We start from the raw sequence: 6,472 nt of genomic DNA on the forward strand, positions 1-6,472 counted from the left end.
GTTATTGTATACTCTTCTAGAATATGGAGGCTAAAAGGGTTCAAAGGCTTCTACATTACATTTTGAATAGCCCAGCACCTTTGTTCTAAAAATAAATACACGATTCAAAAATAAATAATTAAGTGGGTTCAAACCAGAAGCTTACATTGCTTTTGACGATATGCACATTTGATCAGCTGTTGAAAGAGTAGCAGTTCAGATGTGCTGAGTTAAGATTTAGTGACAGGGGCACACAGGGATCAGAGTCAAAGGCAGAAACTTAGCCTTTTCCTTAGTGAACAAGAAATGGTTATCAGACTAGTTGACACAGATAGATAATACACAGTACTGGAAGCTTGGATACTTTCCAGTAGGGTGGAAGACTGGTTTGGCCAACCTTTAGGCCAAGATTCAATGAGGAGCACTAAGAACAATTGTTTAACTCATCCTTACTTGGCAAATCAAGGCAGTTTATGCTGATCTTTAACTTGTGATTATTGAAGATAATAAAATTTATGTGTGCACTTAAAATTAGGCAACAACTTTACTGTTTTGTTGAAAGGTTATCCATAATATGCTAGGGAGAAAGTAGTCTGGCCTGCCATGGCCAGGAGAAACTGCTTTATGTAAGGCTGCATGACAAGGTAAAAAACAGGCAAAACTTTTTGAAGATTTCCTCATCCTCACTTCCCACTCTATATCCTCCCACCTTCCTAAATTACCCTTTTTACATCTCAATTGATGGAAAGACAAAGAAACCACTGTAAGTGAGCAGAGCTGCAAAGTGAGGCAAAAATTGCAAAGGGCAAGACTGAGAAAAACAAGTCTAGTCCAGTCTGAGTGTATGAGGCAAAATCAACAGAAGGCGGCTAAAAATGTACATTGACAATGAAGGACGAAGAGTTTTATGAGCATTATTGCTGCAGTCTGTTAAAGCATTTGCAGCAGAAAAAAGATACAAGAAAAATTGATGAGTAGAACTAATAGAATAAAAAGGATAAAAAATAGCAAAATTATTATTTTTTTTCATAATTATTTTAAACAATGGAGCACAGGCTCTAGTATTTTGAGAGTTAAGCACTTGTACACATCTTTCTCATTGTTTTGAATGAAGCTCAAGCATATGATTAAAATTCTTTGCTAGATAAGAGTGTTTCTTCTGAAATCAGGCTGGAGAGCTACTTGAACAGGAATCACATTTCCAGACATAGATCCAGGCCCACGTGTATGTGTGATGCTGTATTTGAAAATACTGTGTGCGCATATCACACGGACAATACTTAATGTGCTTGAAGCTGCCACCATGCTCGAGCACCTTGGTAGATTGTGGTGCAAGTGAGAAGGTAAAGGCTGCAAAGGAAAAAGAAAATACTTGTGAAAGATTTAGACATTTCTCCAGATTGCTATTATACTGACTTACTATTAATGCTGTAACTTGTTGTGTAGACACTTAAGAAAAGAATTCTGCTCACATATCTGATATGACTTTGAAATTCAGATTGCCATTTCTAGGTCCAGGTAACATTTAAAAAAGTATAACTGGTTTTAATGAGAAGAGATAGAATTATATCTGTTTTTCTGAGAGGAGATTGAAGATAGACAGCACAGGATAGATAGGAGAGGACTCTGACAGCAGGTAAGAAGCCCTACACTAGGTTTTCAGGGAGCTAAAATCTAAGCTTTAGAAAAAACTTCAAATGTAGAGATTAACTCTTTGCAAACCAATTCACTGATTCATCTATTTTTAGTAAATATAGTGAGAATATGTTTGGGTTTAGTAAATCAACATGCCAAAGGAATACCTATTTTGGAGACAGAAAATATTAATTTATGGAGGTAACACTATAAGGATTAAATGCCATACCTGACTAGTGCCACAGTCCTATAGAAAATAATGAGAAATTGAGGAAAACATTAGAAGCATACATTTTAAGTTTTTTCCTAGGTTAAACTTATTTGAAATGGAAACAACTCAGCTACCTTTTTTACATCTGTCTTTCCTTGGGTTTCTGCAATGCCAATACCTGCACGACCTTTAAGACATATACATTTTCAGATTTTAAATTATTTTTAATTTCCAATTGTTTATAGTCTTTATATCAGTATTCACTTAGTCGAGACATATATGACAAATAAAGAAGGTGCTCATGAGTCTCTTGGTCTTATGCTTCCATTTGGAAGCAAGTTTAACTGAATATTAAAAACTTAGGAGGATTATCCAAATGATATCTGTATATCAGTGGTTTTCTTCCTGTAGTCGGCCATCTGAGAATCTCTGGATTACTCCTGAACAGTCTGTAAAAACTGGGGAAAGTCCCAGCTGACTTCAGTTGCTTCAATTCACTACATGTCTTCAATGGAAATGTTTTACAACTTTGAAAGTCAGAAAGGCTGGAAACTCTTTTTTATATATTTACTTACCACTTACTTGGGATATTATTGATCTTTTCCAAAAAGCAACTGATAACTACAAAGGTTTTGCTTACGTTAAGCAGCAGATGGTTTATTCTGGATAGCTTCTGACTGGAAAACATTAAAGTGTTTTCTCAGAATATTTTCACTGAATTTTCCCTAGAATTTCTTGATATTTTCACTTTTATAGAGAAATGTTTTTCAGTATATAGAAACCAGAACTTGGAATGGGCCTCACTTCAACAAATGCACAGAAGACAAGTAAAAAAGCGAGCCTTGTGTATGTAGATTAAATTGTCCTCTGCAGAACATGATTAAAACATGCAATGGAAAATTAAGAGTCCACAAGTTAAAAATTGTTGCTTTCTGATGGATATTTCTCAAACACCGTTATTTCTCATGTTCACTATGTAAATGAGAAAACAATCAACCTCACACATTTCATGAAGAAATGCCAGCAGAAGTCAGATCAGTCATCAAGACCCAGAATTAAACCTTAAAACAGGGTGGAGTCCTGCTGATTTTGGGGAAAAGTTCTGAAGCCAAAACCAAACCCCAGACTTCAGCCCTTGGGCAGATTCTTGAGATGCTATTTTTTTGGTAGACTTTCATCTGCAGCACCGATTTTTTTTGTTTTTAATTATGTGTCTTGTAATGCTATGTAAACACTGTAGGGTTTAGCTTATGAAAGGTTCACAAACTGAACCATGTGGTTTGATTTGTAGCAATTGGTAACAAAATTCAACCTGAAATTATATATAGGTTTCACTCTTTGATGAAGTTTAGCTTCTAAGGAGAGAATCATCCCTTCTCAAAAAGAGGGAGAATGTACTGTCCCCACTTTCGTCAAGCCAAGAAAACCTTCCCTTTCTGGGCAAGTTAAAAGGACCAGTCACTTGGATGAGAAATCTCAGTTTCTATTGCAACATCAAATAATATTTGCAGAAGCTACCACACAGGTATAGCAGATAGCAGAAAACAGACAGGTAACAGATACCATACAGGCATTGCAAAAAGCGCTCTAATGAAGTGAGAAGTGATCTGGCAGTCACTGCACTTTCTGTCATATCTCACTTTTGATATATCCCTTTAAGAAAATATTTATCACAAAAACCCAGAAAGGATAGGTCTGTTCTCACTGGCAAAAAAAAAAAAAAGGTTGGTACCTCTGAGATGAACCTACTCGTTGGAATGAGTACCCATGTCTCAAGGAGACATTAGACACCTCTCTTCCTTGAGAGCTTGGAGGGACTCATTGAAAAAAGAAGAGGCTATAAACTCAGGAGGAAAAGAAAGCTAAAGACATGGATTTAACCTTGATATACTTCTGTTGTTCATAGACAAGATGAATACTTACCTAATTTTGAGAACACTAAGGGATAGCTAAGGATACGAAAATGTTCTATGTATTTTTACAATGCAAAATATGAACGTTGCTTCTTAAAATCAGTAGACTGAGACCTTGGAGACATGTTGCAAATCTAGGAAATCAAGAGTAAACTGGGAATTAAGTAACATAATTCTGCCTGAAACAGTAGTAAACATATGGAATAATTGGCCAGTGAAGCAAGTAATCTAAATGAGTTTAAGAGACAGCTGGACATTTTTATCTCAGGAGAGAAAAGACTGAAGGATAAAGAGATAAACCAGGGAGCTGAGGATGAAATATACCAAAAGAAAAGGCTTGATGAACCAAAGGATCCTTTCTCTAGTCAGCAATTTCTTGTTTATGAATTTAATACGAAAAGCTGCTGTGTGAAATGTTATTTCTACATAGTGTCACCATGTCTAAAGAAGAAACATTTTGTTTCAGAAGATGAATTTTACTGATGCAGCCTCCACTGCCAGTAATAGATCCACCCACTTAAGACAAGCTCAACTTCCCCCACTCTCTCCAAAAATTGAATTATTTACACTGTACTTTATTGCTTCAACTTTCAAATTACTTCATGTAGTAGTGCCTTACAATCCTTTTCTTAGCAAATCTGTGGCTAGTGAAAGTGTCATGCAGAGTTGTATGTTTCCAGTCCAGCTAGCCTGCAGGGAAAATTTCCTTTATTAGTGTTTTTTCTTCCAACCATGATATTTTAGATGAGCCATCTAAATAAAACATGATAAAACATCATCGTTAAAGATATTAAAAAATATAAACAACTTCATTCCAAGTAGTGTGTCTACCTAGTTCTGACTCTAACTAGTTCTGATGAGCTTAGTTTTCCTCCCTGTCATCACAGTCACACTTTCAGAAAATAGAAAATAAAAACTGAAAGACAGAAACAAACATAAAATATTGAAAAACTGAAACAACATTCAATTTTTAGTACTAATTTTCTCATCCAAGCTCAAAGGGCACTTTCAATGCAAGTCCTATATGCGGTTACCTAACTACCCAAGTGCTTCACAAATCAGACATTTGGATGTGTAATTGGCAAGGTTTATGACTGTAATTAAATTGTGGTTTAAACTGATTGCAGATGCAAAATTGCATCTCTAAGAAAGAAGGCCAGGATGAGGCCCTTTCAAAACTCGTGCTCTTCAGGTTGAACAAGAAAGATTGTACAATAACTTTCAAAAAGACTTGATTTTCCATTATCATGCAGTTTTGCTTTTGGTGGTGAAACATCATCGGCTTTAGCAGAGTTTTCCTGATTGATACTGGTACAAATTACAAAGAAAAAAAAAGGTTGCTGTGTTCAGAGTTTGGGGTGTGGAAGGAAGCTGGATGTATCAGCGCTGAGTGTGCAACTGCACCACTTGTGTTTGGAAAGAGAGAAAGAGAGGCAGCATTGCCAGCTTCCTATGTTTAGAAGTGCTGGGACTGATTGTTGAAATTACTATTACACTAAAATTGCAATTTCTCTGTCCCCTGCTGTGCCAGATAAGCATTTCTGAAAAGAGTAACCCTTGTTCAAAATAATGCTGTTTCCAGAAACACTGTGCAAGTAACCAGAGTCTTTTAAAAGTCAACAAAGCAGGGAGGAAAGGCAAAAGGAAAAGACTGCCAGCTTGAGTAGAGATTTAGTAGAAACCCCCTTATGTTCAACTGTATTTGCTCCTTTGTGTCTCATCAATTTACTGTGTGAAGGAAGTTGGAAATAAGGATCGTCTTTGTCTTATCACAGGATATGTATTTATTTGAAGTGTTGTCATATCTAATTCATGTTCCCAATTGCATTTAATGAAGATCAATAAACGAATGTACCAAGTTTGTGTAATTCAAATAAAGTCACACAAAAATAGGCAGGTAGCCAGATCCATTGGGGAGGGAAAGAGAAATGTGGTCATCCCCAGCATATACCCTGCAGCCCCTGTTCAGAAATCACCAATTATTTCATTGCCCTATTCAGATATGCAACAAAGCTTTCAATTCCTCTTGATAATTGGGATTTTCATTATCCTTCTCCCACCCAAGAGCAGAGGGGATAATAGATCCCACTGTCTAAAAATCATGCACTGGGCATAGGTTTTTCTTTCTGCACTTCTGTGCAAAAGTATTTATAATAGAGACCATATTTGCTCACTTTTCTGTTTGGCAGATTTTTCCTTCATGTGAAACCAAACCTACAGAACCCATTCTGTAATCAGGAAATATATTGTTATCACTCTATATTTTCCATCAGATTTCAACTGCTGGAAACATCTCCCCTCCCCCACACTAGTTTTCTTTTCTGCACCTAGATTAATTTAAAAGGTTCCCTTTCTCTTGGGCTATCACTGCAGGCAAGGACTCGCCAGAGACTGCTTCCCTAATGACAGCAATAAGTCTCACTGGGCTTGCTTGAGAAGACGTTTGCCAAGCCTTTACTGCTCACCCAAAAGAAAGTGCCTGAAAGTTGCTAATATTTTACTATTTTTATTTGAAGGTTTGTTTGTGTTAGCTGAGACAGTGCCAAATTGCAGGGTAAGTAGGGAAAGGAGAGAGAACTCCAGAATACAGCCACAGGGCCTCATTGCTGCCTTGCTGTTCCTGGGGGAGTATTTCCTTGGAGATTTTCAGGAAAGAACTAGTTGAGGCAGCTCCTGGAAGACAAGGAATTCATTTCTGATTATGACATAGTCTGACCATGTGAATCTGTTTAAG

General features: G+C 36.7%; 1 protein-coding gene across 5 annotated transcripts in view; it reads left to right on the forward strand.

Annotated features, from left to right (window-relative positions):
- MEIS2 (Meis homeobox 2) overlaps nucleotides 1-6,472 on the forward strand; it is a 174,829-nt gene that overhangs the window by 114,290 nt on the left and 54,067 nt on the right. The window lies entirely within an intron of this gene.

This window comes from Taeniopygia guttata, chromosome 5 (assembly GCF_048771995.1).
Source record: "Taeniopygia guttata chromosome 5, bTaeGut7.mat, whole genome shotgun sequence".
Classification (NCBI taxonomy): Eukaryota; Metazoa; Chordata; class Aves; order Passeriformes; family Estrildidae; genus Taeniopygia; species Taeniopygia guttata.